Raw genomic sequence first — 25,517 nt, forward strand, 5'->3', positions numbered from 1 at the left:
TCACTTTACAGGTATTTCAGGTAATCACTTACGTTTTTACATTATAATGTAAAAACATGTATTATATGCCTGTGTGTGCGTGTACAAAATAGTGAAACACTTTAATAATTACTTTATAAATATTGGAACCAACCTAGGGCAAAGGATTCCAGTTAAAGACTGGAATGACTCTTGATAGAAATCCCAACTCTATTTTCCTCGTTAATGTGACAAAAGAGGAAATAATCAAAATTGTAAAGAAATGCAGATCCTAGACTTCTACTGATTGTCACGGAATTGATATGAAATCGATTAAAAAAAAGTTATTGAAGAAATGTCAGAGCCTTCACCGTATATTACCAATCTGTCATTTCAAAATGGAAAATTCCCAAACAAAAGGAAAATAGCAAAAGTAGTACCAATTTATAAGACTGGAGACAAACACCAATTCACAAACTATAGACCTGTTTATTTACTGCCACCGTTTTCGAAAATCATTAAAAAAAATATTCAAAAACAGATTGGACAAATTCATAAATAAAAGTGGGAACACTCACAGACAACCAATACGGATACAGAGCTAACATTTCAACATCGCAAACTATAGACCTGTTTATTTACTGCCACCGTTTTCGAAAATCATTAAAAAAAATATTCAAAAACAGATTGGACAAATTCATAAATAAAAGTGGGAACACTCACAGACAACCAATACGGATACAGAGCTAACATTTCAACATCGATGCCATTAATGGAAATAACAGAGGAAATGACCAAGGCAATAGATAGTAAACAGTGTGCAGCAGCAGATTTTATGGATCTAACTAAAGCAGGGGTCACCAACCTTTTTGAAACCAAGAGCTACTTCTTGGGTACTGATTAATGCGAAGGGCTACCAGTTTGATACACACTTAAATAAATTGCAAGAAATAGCCAATTTGCTCAATTTACCTTTAACTCTATGTTATTATTAATAATTAATGATATTTACACTTAATTTAACGATTTAAAAGAGGAGAAAACACGAGAAAAAAAATGACAATAAAATTTTGAAACATAGTTTATCTTCAATTTCGACTCTTTAAAATTCAAAATTCAACCGAAAAAAAGAAGAGAAAAACTAGCTAATTCGAATCTTTTTGAAAAAATAAAAAAAATAATGTATGGAACATCATTAGTAATTTTTCCTGACTAAGATTCATTTTAAAATGTTGATGCCATGTTTTAAATAGTTTAAAATACAATCTGCACTTTGTTAGAATATATAACAAATTGGACCAAGCTATATTTCTAACAAAGACAAATCATTATTTCTTCTAGATTTTCCAGAACAAAAATTTTAAAAGAAAATCAAAAGACTTTGAAATAAGATTTAAATTTGATTCTACAGATTTACTAGATTTGCCAGAATATTTTTTTTGAATTTTAATCATAATAAGTTTGAAGAAATATTTCACAAATATTCTTCGTCGAAAAAACAGAAGCTAAAATGAAGAATTAAATTAAAATGTATTTATTATTCTTTACAATAAAAAATTTTTTTTACTTGAACATTGATTTAAATTGTCAGGAAAGAAGAGGAAGGAATTTAAAAGGTAAAAAGGTATATGTGTTTAAAAATCCTAAAATCCTTTTTAAGGTTGTATTTTTTCTCTAAAATTGTCTTTCTGAAAGTTATAAGAGGCAAAGTAAAAAAAATAATGAATTTATTTAAACAAGTGAAGACCAAGTCTTTAAAATATTTTCTTGGATTTTCAAATTCTATTTGAGTTTTGTCTCTCTTTATCTCTGCTAGTAAATAAATACAATTTAAAAAATAGAGGCAGGTCACTGGTAAGTGCTGCTATTTGAGCTATTTTTAGAACAGGCCAGCGGGCTACTCATCTGGTCCTTACGGGCTACCTGGTGCCCGCGGGCACCGCGTTGGTGACCCCTGAACTAAAGCATTTGACTCAGGTAATCATAATATCTTAAATAACAAAATTGAAAGGCCTGGTCTTAAACTGGATAAGAAGGAACAGGAAGCAATACGTGAAGCTAGGTCAAAATATGTCAACAGAGCTAGAGATATCTTGCGGTGTACCCCAGGGATCAATACTGGGACCAAAATTGTTCAGTCTTTAAATGAACGACATTTGTAAAGTTACAAAGGACTTAAAGTTAGTATTATTTGGAGACAACACGACTGCTCTTTGTTGAGAAAAAAAACACACAGAAGCTAATACAAATCATAACAGAAGAAATGAACAAATTCAAAAGATGGTTTGACAAAAAAAGACTATCTTTGAATATCAGCAAAACTAAAATAATGCTATTCGGTAACAGCAGAAGAGAAAGTCAAACACAAATACAAAGAGATGCAGTAGATATTTTGGGGTATAATATTAGATGATAAAATGAACTGGAAATCTCATATACAAATATACAACATAAGGTGGCAATACATATTTCAATAATAAACAAAGAAAAATATGTGCTAGACCAAAAATCCCTCCATATTGAGGATATTGAGACTGATTTGGTGGATTTAAAGATTCCCTTTTTATTCATAAATGAAATTATGAATGGGTATTTGGTGGGTAGATTTTGAAATGTATCGTATTGTACTGTATTTTGTATATTATTTGATGATGTATATTTTAAGTGTGGGTCCCTGTCCATAAGCTGTGTGCTTCTAGGGATGACCTTTTTGCAGAACGGACTCTGATATTAACAAAAGAAACAATAATGAAATACAAAACTAATGTCTGTCTGTAAATAAATAAAAAATAAAATAAATACATATAATCTCTACTGCTCGCTAGTGTTACCATATCTGAGTTATTGTGTAGAAATATGGGGAAATAACTACAAAATTACACTTCATTCACTATAAAGGTGTTACAAAAAAGATCAGTCAGAATAATACATAATGTTGGATATAAAGAACATACAAACACTTGATTTATGAAATCCAAAATGTTGAAATTCAATGATTTGGTGCATTTGCAAACAGCTAAAAAATTATGTATAAAGCAAACTATAACCTGCTACCCAAGAATGAACAACAATTATTCTCAACTCGAGAGGACAAATATAACCTTAGAGGAAAATCTAACTTAAAACATTTGTATGCACGCACAATATTTAAAACCTTTAACATATCCGTTTTTGGAATTAAATGATGGAATGGGTTAAGTAAAGAAATCAACATTGATACTTAAATATCAATGTACTGATATGATCCAGTTTAAGAGGCTGTTCAAACTACAAGTGTTCACAAAGTACAGAGAAGAATAATTAAATGTCATGGATTTATTGAACATGAAGTATTATCCATCTCATCAAGCGAGTCATAACTGATTTAACTACTTATGAAAATAACTGATGTATTTAGAACACATTAAATTGAGTACACATTTAGAACAGGAAGTATGTGTTAGTGATTGCTATGAAGAGAAAAGGGGGAGGATTAAATAAGCCTTGCTTCTTCCTGCTCCTTTTTAGACATGTAAAGAAAATATGTAAAATTTGTGATATGTCATATTGATACTGTATACATGTTCGAAATCAATTTCAACCAACATGTTTTGTTACCTGACTCTGTCTTACTAGCATGCTAAAGTTAACATGCTAACTTTTGATATAGTTTTACAGGTGAAACACCTCGGAGTCAAATATTTTACTACTTCATGCAGGCTAACTGTTAGCATGTTACTTTGCTAACATTTTTGGGTAATTTTTCAGATATATTTGCCTTTAGAGTCAAATATTTTGTTATTTTACGCACGCTAACTATTAGCATACTAATGCTAGCTTTTTTTTTTTGCTCGTTTTACAGGTATTCAGTAGGAAATGATTAGTGGTGTGAATCTTTGAGCACCTAAAGATTCGATCCAATTCCTGGGGTGGTGATTCAATTCAGAATCGATTCTAAATTCAACACGATTGTTATTTGATATAATAATTACAATGAAACATTAAAAAAAAAAACAGGTAACAGGTTAGAAAAGCTCCCTTTGGTTGCGTGGGGATGGCCTAAAACAGGGGTACCCAAAATTGGGTTGAAAACAATTTGGCCGGGGGCCGGGCTGTGTCTATATGTATGTATATATATTTATAAACCTGGATGCATATGCAAAAGTGCAATATATTTATCTGTACAGTAATCTATTTGTTTATATCTGCACCTTATTGCTTTTTTATCCTGCAGTACCATGAGCTAATGCAACAAAATTTTGTTCTTATCTGTACTGTGAAGTTCAAATTTGAATGACAATAAAAAGGAAGTCTAAGTCTATAAAGTTGAGGTTTCTGTGGTTTATCCGTTATACAGTGCTCAATACCGGGGTAGAGTAGAATATACCTTAGGTCAGGAAAAAACACAGAGGCTATATCATCCTTACAAGCCTGTTTCACTGTTTCAGGGGATAACACCTGCGAAACAGGCTTGTAGGGATGATATAGCCTCTGTGTTTTTCCCTGACCTAATGTATGTATATATATATATATATATATATATATATATATATATATATATATATATATATATATATATATATATATATATATATATATATATATATATATATATATATATATATATATACAGTAAATATATATATACATACACTACCGTTCAAAAGTTTGGGGTCACATTGAAATGTCCTTATTTTTGAAGGAAAAGCACTGTTCTTTTCAATGAAGAAATACACTCTATACATTGCTAATGTGGTAAATGACTATTCTAGCTGCAAATGTCTGGTTTTTGGTGCAATATCTACATAGGTGTATAGAGGCCCATTTCCAGCAACTATCACTCCAGTGTTTAATGGTACAATGTGTTTGCTCATTGGCTCAAAAGGCTAATTGATGATTAGAAAACCCTTGTGCAATCATGTTCACACATCTGAAAACAGTTTAGCTCGTTACAGAAGCTACAAAACTGACCTTCCTTTGAGCAGATTGAGTTTCTGGAGCATCACATTTGTGGGGTCAATTAAACGCTCAAAATGGCCAGAAAAAGAGAACTTTCATCTGAAACTCGACAGTCTATTCTTGTTCTTAGAAATGAAGGCTATTCCACAAAATTGTTTGGGTGACCCCAAACTTTTGAAAGGTAGTGTATATATTCTGTATGTATATACGTGATTGATATATATATATATATATATATATATATATATATATATATATATATATATATATATATATATATATATATATATATATATATATATATATATATAATATATATATATATATCTATATATCTATATATATATATATATATATATATATATATATATATATATATATATATATATATATATATATAGATATATATATATATATATATATATATATATATATATATATATATATATATATATATATATATATATATATATATATTCCTTGCGCAATAATTGACTGAAATAGTGCACACTTTGCAGATGGTGTCACGTTATACTTATGACAATATGATTTGCCTGAGCGGCTAGGAGACACAGAGTAACAAGCAGTAGAAAATGGATTAGAAAGGACAGATAAAAAAAATAAATAAATAAATAAAAATACAATTATATATATATATATATATATATATATATATATATATATATATATATATATATATGTATATATATATATATATATATATATATATATATATATATATATATATATATATATATATATATATATATATATATATATATATATATATATATATATATTTCTTTTTTAACTTGGGACTTCCCGTGAGCCGGATTATGGACACTGGCGGGCCATAGTTTGGGGACCCCTGGCCTAAAACATTGATTATTTAAAAAAAAAAATCGATATTTAGAAAATGATTAATCGATTTAGAATCGGGATGAATAAGAATTGCAAATTAGATAGGAATACATTTTTTGTGGATCCCTAAAAATGTAGATTTCCTCTGTTTTTATCAGCAGGTGACAATCACATTCGAGTGCTTAGTTGGTCCATCATCAGGTTTTGCAGAAACGCCGTCTGCAGGCTAACCCAGTGAGCTTAACGTCTGCCATATTGCTGTTAAAAATCCAGTTGGCTAGCAACCCAAATCCCCAAAACATTGAAGCACTATAAAAAAAAAAAAAGAGATAGAAGAAGAAGAAAAAATCCATCCCCCATTCCTGACCTGTCTTCTCTGGAGACGAGCTTATCTAAATAGAATTGATCTGCCCTACACATCGTTCATCACACGCAGCCACACTTTTAAGCAGATAGGACAGGGAAGGAAGATTAGAAGTGTTTGAATTGTTCAATGGAGGGCATGGTACTGGAAATTAATCATGTGGATTCATAAATGGCTGATTAATGACTATATATGAACATGTGTTTGTCACACGCTCCCTTACTGTGCTTTGTTCTTCTTTTTATTGCATTTCCACTCATGCTGAAGGAAGAGGACAGCAACAAGAGCCAAACAGATGACGTGTTCCACAACATTTTCTTTTATTAGATGCAGCAGCTGTGAGTATATCTGTGCCTCATTCTCTCTGTGTGTGCGTGTGTGTGTGTGTGTGTGTGTGTGTGTGTGTGTGTGTGTGTGTGTGTGTGTGTGTGTGTGTGTGTGTGTGTGTGTGTGTGTGTGTGTGTGTGTGTGTGTGTGTGTGTGTGTGTGTTTGTGTGTGTGTGTGTTTACGCTCCTTATTGGTTGGCATTATCCCAAATACGGTCCTCTGTGCTTCTAGCCTAATGTTTCTTCTGCACTTTCGGAAATTAAAACTTAAAAAAATGCCATAGTAACGATGCAAAAATTAATCTCTACGATTATTTGGGACTATTTTTTTTTTTACCATTACAGCAAATAAAACCAAACGTTAAAAAATTTATTGTTTTTTTTTTTAACATGTGATGCATTTTTTAAAATTTAAATGTATTTAAAAATATACTTTTTTACAAAGTCCCTTGTTTACAACTAATCTTTTTTTTAAATGTGAAGCCCAACTAATTCAATAAAATATGTGCTATTGTTTAAATATTATGATAATAGTTGTTATTATTACTAACTGAATGTATGATTTTGAGGTGGCGACTTGTCAAGGGTGTACCCCGCCTTCCGCCCGAATGCAATTGAGATAGGCTCCAGCACCCCCCGCCACCCCGAAAGGGACAAGCGGTAGAAAATGGATGGATGGATGGATGGAATGTATGATTTATTTTTAAATGTATCATAATAATAACAATATTATAAAAAAAATAATTATAATAACAAATACCGTATTTTCCGGACCATAGAGCACACCGGATTATAAGGCGCACTGCCGATGGGCGGGTATATTCAGGTCTATTTTCGTACAAAAGGCGCACCAGATTTTAAGGCGCATTAAAGGGGTCATATTATGATTTTTTTTTTTAATGTAAAACACTTCCTTGTGGTCTACATAACATGTAATGGTGGTTGTTTGGTCAAAATGTTGCATAGATTATGTTTTACAGATCTTCTTCAAGTCGCTTTCTGACAGTCGCTTCAGGATGCGCCGTTTTGTGGGCGGTCTTATTTACGTGGCTCACCTTTGACCTTGTCTTCTCCCCGTCATCTTTGTTGTAGCGGTGTAGCGTGCAAGGAGGGGAGTGGAAGAAGTGTCAAAAGATGGAGCTAACTGTTTTAATGACATTCAGACTTTACTTAAATCAACAACGGAGCAGCATCTCCTTATCCGTGGCTCACTAGTGCAACAACAACACCGGAAATGTGTCCCGTGAAAAACCGTCCGACCAGAACTCTCTAATAACTAAAGTTCCGTGGGTGAATTATGTAAACTCACTACACTGGTAATTTTTAGCGCTTCTATAGTGAGATTTAAGTTAGAACTTTACTCTACTTTATATTAGAAATGGCAACAGCAGAGGATGAATGTCCCATAACAAGAAGATAGAGAAAAAGAAGAAGCTTATCGACTATGGTCTCGGCATGGACTACAGTGGCGGGCGTGCGCAAATTTTCAGGACTTATGGCAGATCTCTAATACACATCAGCAGGTACCAGAAGGTAAGAAAAGTTGGTTTTGCATAATATTGTGAAACAAAACGCCAGATAATATGTCTGCTAATGGGTGCCATTTTGCGGTTCTTATACACGAACCATAGTAATCATACTTGCCAACCCTCACGGTTTTACCGGGACACTCCCGGTATTCAGCGCCTCTCCCGATAACATCCCGGCAGAAATTTTCTCCCGAAAAACTCCCGGTATTCAGCCGGAGCTGGAGGCCACGCCCCCTCCAGCTCAATGTGGACTTGAGTGGGGACAGCCTGTTCTCACGTCCGCTTTCCCACAATATAAACAGCTTGCCTGCCCAATGACTTCATAACATCTACGGCTTTTAGAGAGTAGAGTGCACAACTGCGCACACAACAAGGAGACGAAGCAGAAGAACGAGGAAGTTACAGACATGGCGACGCCGTCGACGAGCAAGATGAAGAAATACGCTTGCAAGTTCCAAAACGAATGGAAACAAGAATCATTTCAATTCAGTTCATCCAGGACAGTTCGAAGGGGAAGGGGTATGTATGTTGCCTGTACCTTTTGTAGAACAGACTTCTCCATTGAACACGGTGGCCGAAATGATATACTCAGTCATGAACGGAGAAGTTAAACAGGACAATACCGTCATCTACTGGATAGCCTCCGGAACACTGAAATTCAAGTATTTATTTTATTTATATGTATAATAAAATAAATATATATATATATTATATAGATAGAATTCACTGAAAGTCAAGTATTTCATACACATATATGTATATATATATATATATATATATATATATATATATATATATATATATATATATATATATATATATATATATATATATATATATATATATATATATATATATATATATATATATATATATATATATATATATATATATATATATATATATATATATATATATATATATATATATATATATACACTACCGTTCAAAAGTTTGGGGTCACCCAAACAATGTTGTGGAATAGCCTTCATTTCTAAGAACAAGAATAGACCGTCGAGTTTCAGATGAAAGTTCTCTTTTTCTGGCCATTTTGAGCGTTTAATTGACCCCACAAATGTGATGCTCCAGAAACTCAATCTGCTCAAAGGAAGGTCAGTTTTGTAGCTTCTGTAACGAGCTAAACTGTTTTCAGATGTGTGAACATGATTGCACAAGGGTTTTCTAATCATCAATTAGCCTTCTGAGCCATTGAGCAAACACATTGTACCATTAGAACACTGGAGCGATAGTTGCTGGAAATGGGCCTCTATACACCTATGTAGATATTGCACCAAAAACCAGACATTTGCAGCTAGAATAGTCATTTACCACATCAGCAATGTTTCGAGTGTATTTCTTTAAAGTTAAGACTAGTTTAAAGTTATCTTCATTGAAAAGTACAGTGCTTTTCCTTCAAAAATAAGGACATTTCAATGTGACCCCAAACTTTTGAACGGTAGTGTATATATATATATATATATATATATATATATATATATATATATATATATATATATATATATATATATATATATATATATATATATATATATATATATATATATATATATATATGAAATACTTGAGTTGGTGAATTCTAGCTGTAAATATACTGCCCTATTAACCACGCCCTTAACCATGCCCCCGCCCCACGTATCTCTTATGTGTGACTACCATCTACTGGTCACACTTATCATTACACCATGTACCAAATAAAATTGCGTCGAGGTCGGTAAACACAACCAGAATCATCCCGTACATTAACCGCACCTTGTTATAAGGCGCACTGTCGATTTTTGAGAAAATTAAAGGATTTTAAGTGTGCCTTATAGTCCGAAAAATATGATAGTTGTAATCATATGAATTATTGTTGTTGTTACTATTACTACTGCTACTACTACTATAAATAGTAATAATAATAATAATAACAATGATTATTATCATAAACACTAATACATGTAGTATTTTAACATTGATACTATTTGTAATTTCTTGTTTATGTCCACAAATCCAATTTAATGTTGATTCAAATATTAAACATATATGTGTAAAATATATAGTAATAATATTATATTGGTAATATATTACTACAACATATATCATTGATACATTAACAATATAATTTGTCCTGGGGTTTTGCCTGGTGTCCATAGCGTTTTGTGAGTTGTATATTAGACACAGGAGGTGAACATATTTATGTTGTGTTATATTTGTGATAGAGAAAAGGGGCGTCTTCCTACTCCCTTTTGTATATGTTGGATTGGGAATTTGTAAACAGGAGATTATTCCAATGTAACTTTGAATGTGTTCGAAATAACTAAACAAATAATAATATATTTAATACATCAAAGTGTGTAAGTACCTGTAGGATTTCCCCACATACATTGTTTTATGTCAATAAATTCATAAAAAAATATATAACATTTGTATATTAAAAATACTACAATGTCATTATACATTTAACAATAAAAATGGATGCCGGTGTGGTATTTAAGGGGTTAAAATAGCTGTAGATTTTCACAAAACCCCTTGTCCAATAAAATGCAAATAAAATATTACATGATTTGACCCAGATTTATGTATTATTTTAATAATAAAATGGATTAAAATATTGTTGCTGGTGTAAAAATAGCTGTAGATTTTCTCTAAATCCCGTTGTCTTGTTGGGACTTTGCTGTGGCTTGCTTCTGGTCGGACAACAGTAGATCAGCCAACAAGATTATGCCTTTTGCCGCTTGGCTTTGCAGACTTTTCACTTGGCAGGACCCTCATGAGCGAGGACCCTGTGTCGCTTTTGGCTGGCTGGTCAAAGATGGCTGGGTGGCATCGACTCAGACGGACGGACGGCCCTGCATGGCAGACACGTGATAAACATGCAATGTTGAAACTCATGAAAAAAGCATTGGCCTACGCCCTCTATGTTTCCTCACACAGGTGGGAGGCGCGGGTGTGTGATATAAGGCCGTGTTTACTGTTACGAGTCACGCCGATACGTTGCTTTAGGATCTGCTTGTATTTACATAATTCGTGCTAAGACAGGCTGCCAAGGAGCCAGGCGCAGTATTTTAGGGTCTGCCAAGGCCCACAATCAGCTATGTACTGACTGCTTGCTGATAACACGCTGTCATATTTGGGTCACGGGAACTAGCCAGTAAATTAGAAGCTATGCTGCTGAATTTATGACAGGAACTGTGACTTCTGTGGGGTGCACTGTGGTGGTCAGATGCAATAAAGGAGACACATTTAAGCCTCTCGAAATAACAAACTCCATATCTAGTTGACGTCCGCTACAGTATTTGACCAGTTAACGCTGGCCTGTGATGCCCAGGAATCGAACCCTGGTCACAAGAATGGGAATCTTGTAGGAAACTGCTACACCAGCGGCACTCGTATGCCTTGTACGTGCACCTTTTCACCTGTTGCCCACCCCACCTTGTCCAAATCTCCCCAAATGAGTCCAAATCGTTTGTACTGCAAAAATGGTGGTTTGTGCCATTATGGTTTTTAATTTCCCCAAATCTCCCCAAACTTGTTCCGATTGTTTGTGCTGCAAACTTTTTTTGTAACTATTATAGTTTTTAAGTAAATGTTTTATGTTTTTAATGTTATAATGGGTAATCAATGTGTTATAATTCTAGACCCCCACCCTCACTATGTCAAGATCTCCCCAAACTTGTCCTATTTATTTGTGCTGCAAAAATATTTGTTTTAACTATTGTAGTTTCTACAAAACCCAAAACCAGTGAAGTTGGCACGTTGTGTAATTCGTAAATAAAAACAGAATACAATGATTTGCAATTCCTTTTCAACTTATATTAAATTGAATAGACTGCAAAGACAAGATATTTAATGTTCGAACTGAGAAACTACATTTTCATTGCAAAAAAAGTTGGCACAGGGGCATGTTCACCACTGTCTTACATGGCCTTTCCTTTTAACAACACTCAATAAACGTTTGGGAACTGAGGAGACCAATTTTTTAAGCTTTTCAGGTGGAATTCTTTCCCATTCTTGCTTGATGTACAGCTTAAGTTGTTCAACAGTCCAGGATATCCGTTGTGGTATTTTAGGCTTTATATCGCGCCACACATTTTCGATGGGAGACAGGTCTGGACTACAGGCAGGCCAGTCTAGTACCCACACTCTTTTACTATGAAGCCACGCTGTTGTAACACATGGCTTGGCATTGTCTTGCTGAAATAAGCAGGGGCGTCCATGATAACGTTGCTTGGATGGCAACATTAATGGTGCCTTCACAGATGTGTAAGTTACCCATGTCTTGGGCACTAATACACCTCCATACCATCACTGATGCTGGCTTTTGAACTTTGCGCCTATAACAATCCGGATGGTTATTTTCCTCTTTGTTCCGGAGGACACGACGTCCACAGTTTCCAAAAACAATTTGAAATGTGGACTTGTCAGGCCACAAAACACTTTTCCACTTTGCATCAGTCCATGTTGGATGAGCTTGGGCCCAGCGAAGCCGGCGGCGTTTCTGGGTGTTGTTGATAAATGGCTTTGGCTTTGCATAGTAGAGTTTTAACTTGCACTTACATTTGTAGCGACCAACTGTAGTTACTGATAGTGGTTTTCTGAAGTGTTCCTGAGCCCGTATGTTGATGTCCTTTACACACTGATGTCGGTTTTTGATGCAGTACCGCCTGAAGGATCGAAGGTCACGGGCATGCTTACGTGTAGTGATTTCTCCAGATTCTCTGAACCTTTTGATGATAATACGGACCGTAGATGGTGAAATCCCTAAATTCCTTGCAATAGCTGGTTGAGAAATGTTGTTCTTAAACAATTTGTTCACGCATTTGTTGACAAAGTGGTGACCCTCGCCCCATCCTTGTTTGTGAATGACTGAGCATTTCATGGAAGCTGCTTTTATACCCAATCATGGCACTCACCTGTTCCCAATTAGCATGTTCACCTGTGGCATGTTCCAAATAAGTGTTTGATGAGCATTCCTCAACTTTCTCAGTCTTTTTTGCCACTTATGCCAGCTTTTTTGAAAGGCATCAAATTCCAAATGAGCTAATATTTGCAAAAAATAACGTTTTCCAGTTTGAACGTTAAGTATCTCGTCTTTGCAGTCTATTCAATTGAATATAGGTTGAAACGGATTTGCAAATCATTTTATTCTGTTTTTATTTACCATTTACACAACGTTTCAACTTTACTGGTTTTGGGTTTTGTAATTCATGGTTTATTAACATTTTAGGGAGTTGTTTTGAACCATAACATGTTAAAAACATAACAACTATAATAGAAGAAGAAAAATGCAGCACGAAAGATCGGTTTGTGGTGATTTGGACAAGTTGGTATCTTTGATACCGTTTATTGTTAGTCTACTTGAACATTTAATCATTTCATGCTCGCTTAACCGAGCGCGTGTGAATCATCGCGCATTAAAGGCAGTAATGGTGGAATTCACAGCCCACTTTATTCGTACCAGAAATTCTATAGCTGGGAAGATAATTAGGAAAAAGAAAATGGACGCCCTCCCTGCTATTTGCAAGACTCACGTTGGGAAGATGGCTGCAGATGAGAAGCACGCACAGCCCATGTTCTTAGACGAAAGCCCAGCACTCTCGCGGCTTTTACCTGCTAATGCCCCGTCGTCTGCAGCCTCAGGGTCATTTCGTGTTCTAATTAGCTCCGTCGACTGACTGCTGCCATTTGACACGGGCACTTTATATAACACACAGAACGTCCAACTTCGCTCTGTAAGTGCCAATTACTGTAGTTTAGTGGCAATCGCCTGCACTGAATACCATGGACGTGACATTTTAAAGGGAACTTCTCTCTCGTTTTTCTTTGCTGAAAACCTAAAGGGAGACAAAAACAACATCACCCTCAAAACCCAAATGCATCTTGGCGGCCGTCTCGTCTGCCGCTTTGTTTTATCAACCGCAGACAAACGCCATCAATGTGTGTTTGCTCATTTGGCACCGCTCTCAACAGATTTACTTTTCTTCGGCGAAAGCTTTTATAGACGCGGCGACCACATGGAAGCAACAGCTTGCGCAAACACAATCATAAGCAAAGCTACTCCATGGATCTGACGCTCAACCACGTATCGAACGAAAAAGCTCTCTTCTCTATTATTAAACACGCACTCTGTTGGCTTTTTGATGAAGCCTAATTGGATTTCATTAACTCTGTCATTACAGTCATGTTTGAAACCATTCTAATAATGACTATTTGAAGAAAAAATATGAATCCTGTATCATGACTGTAAATACTGGATATTACTATATGCATTTTAAAGATAATTATTTAAAAAAAACTAAATTATTCATTTAGAGATTTTCTAGTAATAAAATAAATAAATAAAAGTATTTAACAATAACAAATGGATGGGTGTGTGTTAAACAATATTTTTTCCAATTATTTGAAAGAATAACAAAAACATAATTATTAAATACACAATAATTAATGTTTCACTTATTAAAACGATAAAGAAAGATCAATATGATTTATTATTAAAATATATCTAAATTAATTTATATTTACATGCACCTGGGGATAGGTTGATTGACAACACTAAATTGGCCCTAGTGTGTGAATGTGAGTGTGAATGTTGTCTGTCTATCTGTGTTGGCCCTGCGATGAGGTGGCGACTTGTCCAGGGAGTACCCCGCCTTCCACCCGAATGCAGCTGCGATAGGCTCCAGCATCCCCCGCCACCCCAAAAGGGACAAGCGGTAGAAAATGGATGGATGGATATATATATATATATATATATATATATACATATATGTTGTAATAATAATAGTGATGATGTTATTCACAATGATCATCATAAATATTAGCTTATTCATGTGCTTTATAGATTACAGCAAAGCGTTTGACTGCAAAGATCACAATAAGCTATGGCTTTCACTAAGAGATATGGGAATACCAGAACATTTAATATTACTAATGAGAAGTCTGTATCAAAATCAAGAAGCAGTAATAAGAACTGAACGTGGTGACACTGAATGGTTCCCGATAGGCAAAGGTGCAAGACAAGGATGTATACTATCACCTCTTCTATTTAACCTATATGCAGAAGATATAATGAGGAAAGCTCTGGATGAGTGTGAGGCAATCAGAGTCAAAATAGGTGATTTGAATATCAATAATCTAAGATAGGCAGATGACACCACCTTACTGGCTGAATCCTGCAGTGTTCTAGAAATATTAGCTCAAGTTAAGAAAGAAAGTGCTAAGGCGGGCCTATACTTAAATATGAAAAATACCAAGATAATGACAACAGAAAACATCAGAGTTCAAGGTCGATCAAGAAAACATAGAAGTCGTGCAGTCGTTCTGCTTCCTATAGGCAGTGAAATATATGAAGACGGTGGGTGTTCAAAGGAAATCAAAAGAAGAATAACAATGGCCAGAGCATCACTGATTAAACTGAATAATATGCTCAAGAGCAACCACATTCTTCTAAGCACCAAGATCACAATGATAGAGACGTTAATATTCCCAATAGCAATTTATGGATGTGAAAGTTGGACACTAAAAAAACAACACTCACAAAAGATACTTGCCTTTGAGTTATGGTGTTGGCGCAGAGTCTTAAAAATTTCAGTGGACAAAACAAATCTCAAATAAAGAAGTGCTAGAGCAGGGGTGGGCAATTAATTTTTACCGGGGGTCGCATGAGCAACCCGAGCACTGCTGGAGGGCCACATCGACAATATTTCAATTAAATTTTGCTCAATATTATTTTTTATATATACCGTAAGATAAATAATAATAATAATAATAATACTTTCATTGAACCTAACTTAACTTTATACCAAAAGCACTGCTTTGGAAATCATTTGTACCCCTTTCAGAGATCACATATAGTTCCCCTTAAACATCCTCATGTTGCACAATGAAATGTAAGCATAGGATGAAGTGTGCATTCCTGTAACTTTCTCTAGTAACAGCATTCCATGATTAATATAAAAAAATTAACATTAATAATAAATGACAGTAAAATAAGCACACGTATGACTGAGGAGTCATAGTGTAACTTTGTGTGGTGTTTGAGTTGTCCGACTTTTTGTGTGGCCATAAACGCACCAGTGGTTTAGTGGTATGCGTGTTGGTGACAGATGACAAGTTGGTTTTGGCCTGGTTTGTACGGCAGAAAATGACTAGTTTTTCGAGATAGAAGTGTTTTACTCATGTTTTTGGTGTGGTTATGGCCAAATACAAACAGTTTTGCTCAATAAAGTGATCGATATAATTCCTGGCCTCGAAGCATCTCGATAGACGTTACAATAATTGAACGGTGTTCAATTGAACGGTGTTGACGAACACCGTTAGGGCCGCTTGTTGTCACTGTCACTCAAAGTTGCATTGCAAAATTACACAGAATAAATGTGTTTATTTTGTTTAGAATTCAGATGGGATTTGATTTGGTGCATGGCATATATTTGCTGTGCGCAGAGGACGCTTGAGTGTGCAATTGCGCAGGCGCGCACCTTAGAGCAGTGGTCCCCAACCACCGGGCTGCGCAAGAAATTTAAAAAAATAAAAATTTTATTTTTTATTTTTTATTTTTTAAATGAAATCAACATAAAAAACACGATATATACATATTGTGTATGTGTATGTCAATATAGATCAATACAGTCTGCAGGGATACAGTGCGAAAGCACACATGATTGTATTTCTTTATGAAAAGAAAAATCATCATTAAACAACAGCTAGGTTACCTTGGCTCATATCATGAGAAGAAACAACAACTTAGGTAAAGACGTCATGCTTGGAAAATGTGAGGGGAAACGTCGAAAAGGAAGACAAAAGCAAAGGTGGATGGAAGGAATTACAAAAACAACAGGAATGACATTGGCTGAGCTAAGAGATAGAGTGGTGGAGAAGACAGGTGCATGATATCATCCAAGGTCGGCATTGACTAGACGGAACCGAAGAAGAAGATCATAAATATTAACACATGTAATATTGTAATATTGGTGTGTAATTTATTTTTTACATCCACTGATCTGTTGCAATGTGAAACCCCGCTAACCCAATGAAATGTCAATAGAGATATATAAATAATTATGTATAATATGTACAGTAGTAATGATAATGTTTTTAATATCCATCCATCCATTTTTCTACCGCTTGTGTCTGGCTTGTTACTGACAGTTTGGTTATGTTTGGGTTTTCCTCTCTGTTTGCGTTTATTTCCTGTCAGCGCTTTTATTTTGGTTCCATTTCCTGCATGTCTCTCTGAGCGCTCGTTTCCCTCACCTGTCCCTGATTGGCAGCCTGGCACACCTGGTTGCAATTACCAATCAGGCTACTATTTATGTCTGCCTCGCCCTCCAGTCAGGGCTCGATGATTCTATACTGTATCCTGTTGCCTGTTTCCTGTAACCTGTTATCCTGGTTCCTGTTGGCTGTTTCCTGTTTCTTGGTTCCTCTTTTCCCTGTATGTGCACTTACGAGTTGCACTATTTGTTTTTTGACACTAAAGTCATGTTTTCCTGTGCTACGCCTGCCATCTCTGCATCTTGGGGTTCAAAATCGACAGCAGTCCCTGACAGCTTGTCCCTTTTGGAGTTGCGGGGGGTGCTGGAGCCTATACCAGCTGCAGTCGGGCGCAAGGCGAGGTACACCCTGGACAAGTCGCCACCTCATTAAAACAAAGATATTATTAAGAGATTAATATAATACAATTAATAATGATATACAATTGTTATACACTGAATTTTAAAACACTGAATTGGTTTTTCAATGAAATTGTCAGCATAACTTGACTGAAAAAATTCAGTTTACAAAATTAAAACGCAAAAAATTAAGTTACATAAATTCAGTGTGAAAAAAAAGCTTTCGTATTAAACACACAAATTAAGCTCCATACAATTAGGACACACCTGTCCCTGGTTGTAAATCAGGATGTTATATATGCCAGCCCTGTTTCTCTGGCTGGCTCATCATCATTGTTTTGTGGCTACACTACTTAAACAAGTGTTTGCTTTCTGTGCACTCGCTAGCTGCACTAGTTTTTGTTTTGTGCTGAATAAATGATCATATTACCTGCACGCCTCACATAACTGGCCAATAAAACGGATACACTGTTAAATGCAGAATATCACAGAAAGTCGTCAAGCTCAGAACAGCAGCACATCTCTCCCACAAGCATAATGTACTTAAAACACTTATTGGTACACAAAATTATTAGCTTTGACTTAAAATCCTGGTTAAAATTGTCCAGAGATGTATTGCACCAATAAATGTGAGGATTTTTGCATTTAACTAACAAACATTTTATTGAAATGTATTGATGACACAAAAAAAAACATGAATTTAATTTGTTTTTTATATAACTATTGTTATTTACATTTAGAGTTCTTACCATTATTATTTTTGTACTTGTTGTAGTTTACTTTTTTTGGACTCATTTATATTCATTGCTCTTTTAAATTGTATTTAAAGCTGAGTTTTGGTGGTAGAATATATACTTGTGTTTTCAAATGAATAATTATTAATGTAATTAATTGTGATTACAATATCTTTTACAACAATTGTGATTAATATTTTTGCCATAATCGTCCAGTCGTAACATGTAGTCTACTTAGTGGTGTAGTTGGCAAAGTACAGTTTTAGCAGCCCTTTTGACATGTAGTCATAAAAATGAAAATTAATATTTTAAAAACAGTTGGTGAATTGAGCCTTTTAAGATGAATTATGGTTGGTAGACTAGCAGGCTGTTTTATTTTGAAAAAATGATTGTAGATTTTGCAATTATTTGTTGTCCCAACAAGTGTTTCAATATCTCCCCAAGTCAAGTAAAAATTCAATATTTCTTACCCGTTGCAAGTAACACTGCAGGAAGTCAAGTGAAATATTAGTATTGGAGTATACAAGTACAGTCTGTATATCCGTACTGCTCAGACTGATTCCAGCTATTGATTTCCCCACTCGTCTGGTTTCTCTCTCTTCCCAATGATCCCGATGGGAGTTTGTTAATGATGCGTTTCAAACACAAAGGTGGCATGATCATCCATTTCCATGCAGCCCTTCCCACAACAAAACCCTCCAGGCTTAATATTCGCCACAGCTGGACAAGTGTATCAGTGTCATAACACATTTATACATGCAGCTTCAGGGAAGATATAAGTGCCTGTGTTGTATTTCCCTTGTCTGACATGCTACTTCAAACCCAAACTTGCAACCCTGACAACTACACTTTTTATTACCATAAACTCCCCCAACACAATTTCACACAATTATTTGTTTTCACATGGACCTGTAAACATTTCTAAAAATGCTGTAATATGCATTCCAGGCTACTAGTTGGCGATGTTGTACAGAAAATCTATGTATTAAATCTTGGTATTATCTGTTTACAAATGTTAGCAATATCAGGCTTGGTCGTTTAACGCTACCAAAATGGCATTTTTTAGTGGTTTTATGGTAATAGCTGCTCTGAAGGAGGAGTAATCCTCCTTGGCGGTGCTTTAATCCTGGGATTGCAGTGCCAGGCCAGTTTAGAGCTCGCAATCAGGTGGGTCTGGTTCTGGGCTATTTGTTCAGGTGAGCCACTGTCAATAAAAGTGCAACTTAAATCGGTTGCATTGGCCACAATCAGCGAAAATTTCTTTTAATATATCAGGTCGCTTGTTAGGTTTATAGCAGAGCAACTGGACACCTGTAAATTAGTTAACAACTATCAGATATTCTAGATCGACATGAAGGTATCTTGCAACTAGTCTCGGTACTCATTAAGTTAGAGTACTACTTTTAGTTCCAGTAGTTATGTTTCGGCACCATTTTAGCAACTCACAATTAGCAGTTGTTTTTTACACTACTAAAAACATAGGTCCTGAGTTTCACAATATTAAGGTTGCAGAACTGTGGAAGACTAGCGTCAAGCTTGGCACTCAGCAACACGGGTTGGAGTTGGGGGTTAAATCACCAAAATGATTCCCGGGCGCGGCGCCGCTGCTGCCCACTGCTCCCCAAGGAGATCGGTCAAATGCAGAGGACACATTTCACCACATCTAGTGTGTGTGTGACAATCATTGGTACTTTAATCTTTAATCTTTAAATAAGTCCAAAAACTCAAGGTAAAGATATAAATATGCGGTTCAGACTTAAAAGGGAAGAGTGGGTCCCAAAAATTGGGTATTAGGACAATGTAATATAACCTTGATTCAGCAATCAAACAAATAAGAAGTATATGTTAGATTTGAACCAATGGAGACCAGTTGATAATTGCCATTACTCCTACAGGACCCCCCCGATTAGGGAGGCTAGCGTTCAGCTTGATAACGTTCAACTTGACAATACAGTTTCCAGAAAGTAGGACTGGGGTGCCCAATCCCACAACCCAAATTCAAACTACTACTGGGATGACGCTGATGCATACAACCCCCAATTTAAACAAAATACGTTTTAGTTACTATAACTCCAAAAGCTGAACAGATTCAAAGGCGCTTCACAACCTATCCTACAAGTTCTGACTGCTGCATCCCCAGAAGCCAAACACGTCCGAAAAAACAGGACTACCACGTTAAATGAACCATTAAGCATTAAAGAATTCAAACATATGGCGACTGTCGTGCAGAAGTTGCAGTAGCCGGTTTGAAAACATTTAACAAAACAACAACTCAAGGCGTATTAAAAACACCTCCAGTGAAAACATCAGTTGTAGGGTTAACAATGGGAACAAAAAGGTCTACTTTAGAGTAGGACACTTGTGTCAATTTCACTCATAGCTGTCACGATTTAGATCATTTTGATTATGCAGTGATAGATCGGGTTCAGCAAAGACGTTTTAATTTTAAGGAAGAGAGTAAATGGTAAATAGCCAGAGGTAATGGGTGGTATAAATGGGTGTGGTACACAGCCCAAGAAATTACAGAAGATTAATGGATAGTGTTCTCTGGGGCTCCAACCATGTTACCTATATTCATTACCAAACAGCTTAGCTTTAAAACATGTACCGAAGAGCAATGAAGAAAATGTAAAGAACAAAATTCCATTCCTAAGTTTTTTTCATTTCAAGTATACTTTATCCAATGTAGATTAATCTATGGATCATGGAGGGCACGTAATTGAATAAACCCGTTCTCGGTCGATCGCATCAAGTGGTGCGTTGGATTCGAACAGTCTTAAATGGCCTCCCAACTGATAACAAAGTAAATCGTACAGTGGCGTATGAATGTTACACAAGTGGAGATTTTAGGGATGATAAAGTACACAGAACTTATGTAGGAAATACTACAGTGATTTGTAAGGTTACATCGGTGCTGTCATGGTTCGCACATGCTAACATGACACCAATGTTTGTCACAAGACCAGTTTGGTATGAGAATCCAAACCCAAATGACCAGTCTTGTCATAACATATCGATGACTGTACCTATTAATCCCCTCCCATCCGAAACAGACCACAGTAGTAGCTGAGAGCTACTGGATGTGTGATAAGGACAATTTGCGTAATTTTCTTCCCCCATAGTGGATTGGTTTATGCACATGGGTAAGGATTAAATTGCAAGTTCAAGTAGTGTATAAGGGTTTAAGTGAAATACTTGGACTTCTGAGTAACCCTGGTAATAGAGCTAGATCCAAACAATCGTATACACAAGATCCACATATTTATGTTGATTCAATCGGGCAGCCAGGAGGAATTCCGGAAGAGTCTAAGGTTAGAAGTGAAGTTAAATAAGGGTTAGAACCCCCAACAAGAACACTGAGTAGAATAATTACATATACTATAACCAGCAGTGGTTTGTTTATTACACCAATGAGGCTCTAAAAGCTCTAGGGAAGCAATTGCATGAAACATCCAAAATGGCATTGCAAAATCGTCAAGCATTGGATTGGATGCTTGCCGAAAAGGGGAGAGTGTGTCATATGTTTGGAGAACAATGTTGTAGTTATATACCGATCAATGAAAGAGAAACTTTCACTACTGCCATGAAGAAGATGAGGTTGATAAGAGAAGAGTTAACAGAGAATGCAGGGACAGATGGAAAGTTATCTAATTGGTTAACATCTAACTTCGGTCATTAGGGTGCCAATTTGGCAAAAATAGGAATAATAATGTTTATCGTTCTGTCAACACTGTGTTTGTTACTTTCACACGACAGATGATTGTGCTGGCAGCGACTTAGGTGGCAGAGGCTCAGTTCACCCAAATAAATGCTGGTTGGACAGCCAGACCCGTTTCCTATTTTGGACTATCGTGATGACATGTGGAGTAACGCGGAGGACTCAGTAAGCAATAAGGTATGATCATTTTCGGGACAGAAGTCGGGGCGAATGTGAACCAGGAGGTCACCACCACCACTCCGAATATACGCTGAAGCCTCTCCATGAACTTCAAAGTTACCAAGCCAAGACTATGACAGGACTGCAAAAATGAAGACTTGATTAACTTGACTATAACAACATGTATATGTACATACACACTTAATTAGGCCTACGTTATTTAGGATTTAAGTGACCATTATCAATTACTCACTTAGTTTAGTGGTTATACTAAATCGCAGAATACTTGAGCTAAAGGTAATTTATAAGTAATCACATTTACTCGACTTTGAAATTTTTGACTAGTTTTGAATATCAGCTTTCAATTATCATTGCACATATCATTTAATTTCAGTACCTTACATCCAGCAGCATAATCTCATTATTTTATGCTCGATAATATTAATTTAGCAATATTCATAGAACTAGGAAATAGGTCAAGATGTGTCCAGTGGAGGACTCCTGCCGGAGGGTGCGACCAGGTCTAAGTTTGTAGGATAATGCCAGTCTGCAGACCCCAGTTGTGGAGTCGACAGCAGCGCAAAGACAACCGTAGTTGAGAGGAAGGAGCTGTTACGTGTGGAGAGGACGGCAAGGCTGCTGGCACGGCCGCTCTACCAACCACGCTCCTATCACTCGGTATGATGGTGTCCGTAATTGTTTCCTCAGCGGGAGGTCCGTAAACTCTGGAGAGCGCATCGGGCTTCGAGTTGTAGGTAATAGCAAAGTTAAGGCGTGTGAGAAACAGTGACTAACGTGCTTGGCGGAAGTTAAGTCTTTAAGCAGGCCTTATACAGGTAAAAGCCAGTAAATTAGAATATTTTGAAAAACTTGATTTATTTCAGTAATTGCATTCAAAAGGTGTACTTGTACATTATATTTATTCATTGCACACAGACTGATGCATTCAAATGTTTATTTCATTTAATTTTGATGATTTGAAGTGGGAACAAATGAAAATCCAAAATTCCGTGTGTCACAAAATTAGAATATTATTTAAGGCTAATACAAAAAAGGGATTTTTAGAAATGTTGGCCAACTGAAAAGTATGAAAATGAAAAATATGAGCATGTACAATACTCAATACTTGGTTGGAGCTCCTTTTGCCTCAATTACTGCGTTAATGCGGCGTGGCATGGAGTCGATGAGTTTCTGGCACTGCTCAGGTGTTATGAGAGCCCAGGTTGCTCTGATAGTGGCCTTCAACTCTTCTGCGTTTTTGGGTCTGACATTCTGCATCTTCCTTTTCACAATACCCCACAGATTTTCTATGGGGCTAAGGTCAGGGGAGTTGGCGGGCCAATTTAGAACAGAAATACCATGGTCCGTAAACCAGGCACGGGTAGATTTTGCGCTGTGTGCAGGCGCCAAGTCCTGTTGGAACTTGAAATCTCCATCTCCATAGAGCAGGTCAGCGTTGACCCTGGATCTCAGGAAACAGAGTGGACCGACACCAGCAGATGACATGGCACCCCAAACCATCACTGATGGTGGAAACTTTACACTAGACTTCAGGCAACGTGGATCCTGTGCCTCTCCTGTCTTCCTCCAGACTCTGGGACCTCGATTTCCAAAGGAAATGCTAAATTTGCTTTCGTCAGAAAACATGACTTTGGACCACTCAGCAGCAGTCCAGCTCTTTTTTCCAGGGTCAACGCAGCCGTCTACCAGCAAGTTTTAGAGCACTTCATGCTTCCTGCTATGGAGATGGAGATTTCAAGTTCCAACAGGACTTGGCACCTGCACACAGCGCAAAATCTACCCGTGCCTGGTTTACGGACCATAGTATTTCTGTTCTAAATTGGCCCGCCAACTCCCCTGACCTTAGCCCCATAGAAAATCTGTGGGGTATTGTGAAAAGGAAGATGCAGAATGCCAGACCCAAAAACGCAGAAGAGTTGAAGGCCACTATCAGAGCAACCTGGGCTCTCATAACACCTGAGCAGTGCCAGAAACTCATCGACTCCATGCCACGCCGCATTAACGCAGTAATTGAGGCAAAAGGAGCTCCAACCAAGTATTGAGTATTGTACATGCTCATATTTTTCATTTTCATACTTTTCAGTTGGCCAACATTTCTAAAAATCCCTTTTTTGTATTAGCCTTAAGTAATATTCTAATTTTGTGACACACGGAATTTTGGATTTTCATTTGTTGCCACTTCAAATCATCAAAATTAAATGAAATAAACATTTGAATGCATCAGTCTGTGTGCAATGAATAAATATAATGTACAAGTTACACCTTTTGAATGCAATTACTGAAATAAATCAAGTTTTTCAAAATATTCTAATTTACTGGCTTTTACCTGTATATGCCAGGTTTTTATCATCTGTGAAGACCAAGAATTACATGGCAGTCCCCCCCAACCAGTGCCTCCACTCCTGGAGCGCGAGAACAATGGCTCTCTATTCATTTCGGCAACTGTGAGGCAATGCGAGAAGAAGGCACAGGGGTGAAGCCTCTGGTCAACCGGGGAACGCTGGGACAGAACTTCTCCAACTCCTGAATCTGATGCATCAACCTCGACAAAATATTGGAAAGCAGGATCAACGTGCTTAAGAATTGGTGCTTTAGTGAAGAAAAGGCGGCCTCGGCTTCTGGGGACCACCGGAAAGGTACCTTAGAGCAGTGGTTCCCAACCACCGGGCCGTGGCCCGGTACCGGTCCGTGGATCGAATGGTACCGGGCCGCACAAGAAATAATTAAAACAAAAAAAAAAATGTTTTAAATCAACATAAAAAACCCAAGATACACTTACAATTAGTGCACCAACCCAAAAAACATCGCTCCCTGTTATTAATATATCTGGTTCCTACATTATATAACAATACAGTCTGCAGGGATACAGTCCGTAAGCACACATGATTGTATTTTTTTATGACGAAAAAAATAAAATAAAATACCATAACCGTCCCCCCCGGTCCGTGGGACAAATTTTCAGGCGTTGACCGGTCCGCAGTTACAAAAAGGTTGGGGACCACTGCCTTGGAGAATGTGAGCCTTGTCAAAAGTTCAGCCCTGCTGCTAAAGTTGTGGATACATCAACTAAAGAAATGAGTGAAACCAAAGAACCTTTGCAAGTGCTTTTTTGATATAGGAGATGGCCACTCGTCCACTGCCTGGTTCTTGGCAGGATCAGGTTTGAGATGGCTTCTCCATGATGTACCCCAGAAACGACACCGCTTGCGAGTGAAATTTGCATCTCTCAGCTTTGGCATATAGCCGATTCTCCAATTACCTCTATATAAGGCGAGACAAACGTGGCGCACATGTTCT

General features: G+C 36.5%; 1 protein-coding gene across 1 annotated transcript in view; it reads left to right on the forward strand.

Annotated features, from left to right (window-relative positions):
* Positions 1-6,385: 6,385 nt before the first annotated feature.
* LOC133651019 (polypeptide N-acetylgalactosaminyltransferase 10-like) overlaps positions 6,386-25,517 on the forward strand; it is a 264,230-nt gene continuing 245,098 nt past the window's right edge. Inside the window, exon 1 of the mRNA XM_062048880.1 lies at positions 6,386-6,459. The gene's annotated coding sequence lies outside the window, so the exon portion shown is untranslated. The remainder of the gene's footprint in view (positions 6,460-25,517) is intronic.

Source organism: Entelurus aequoreus, linkage group LG05, assembly GCF_033978785.1.
Source record: "Entelurus aequoreus isolate RoL-2023_Sb linkage group LG05, RoL_Eaeq_v1.1, whole genome shotgun sequence".
Taxonomy (NCBI): Eukaryota; Metazoa; Chordata; class Actinopteri; order Syngnathiformes; family Syngnathidae; genus Entelurus; species Entelurus aequoreus.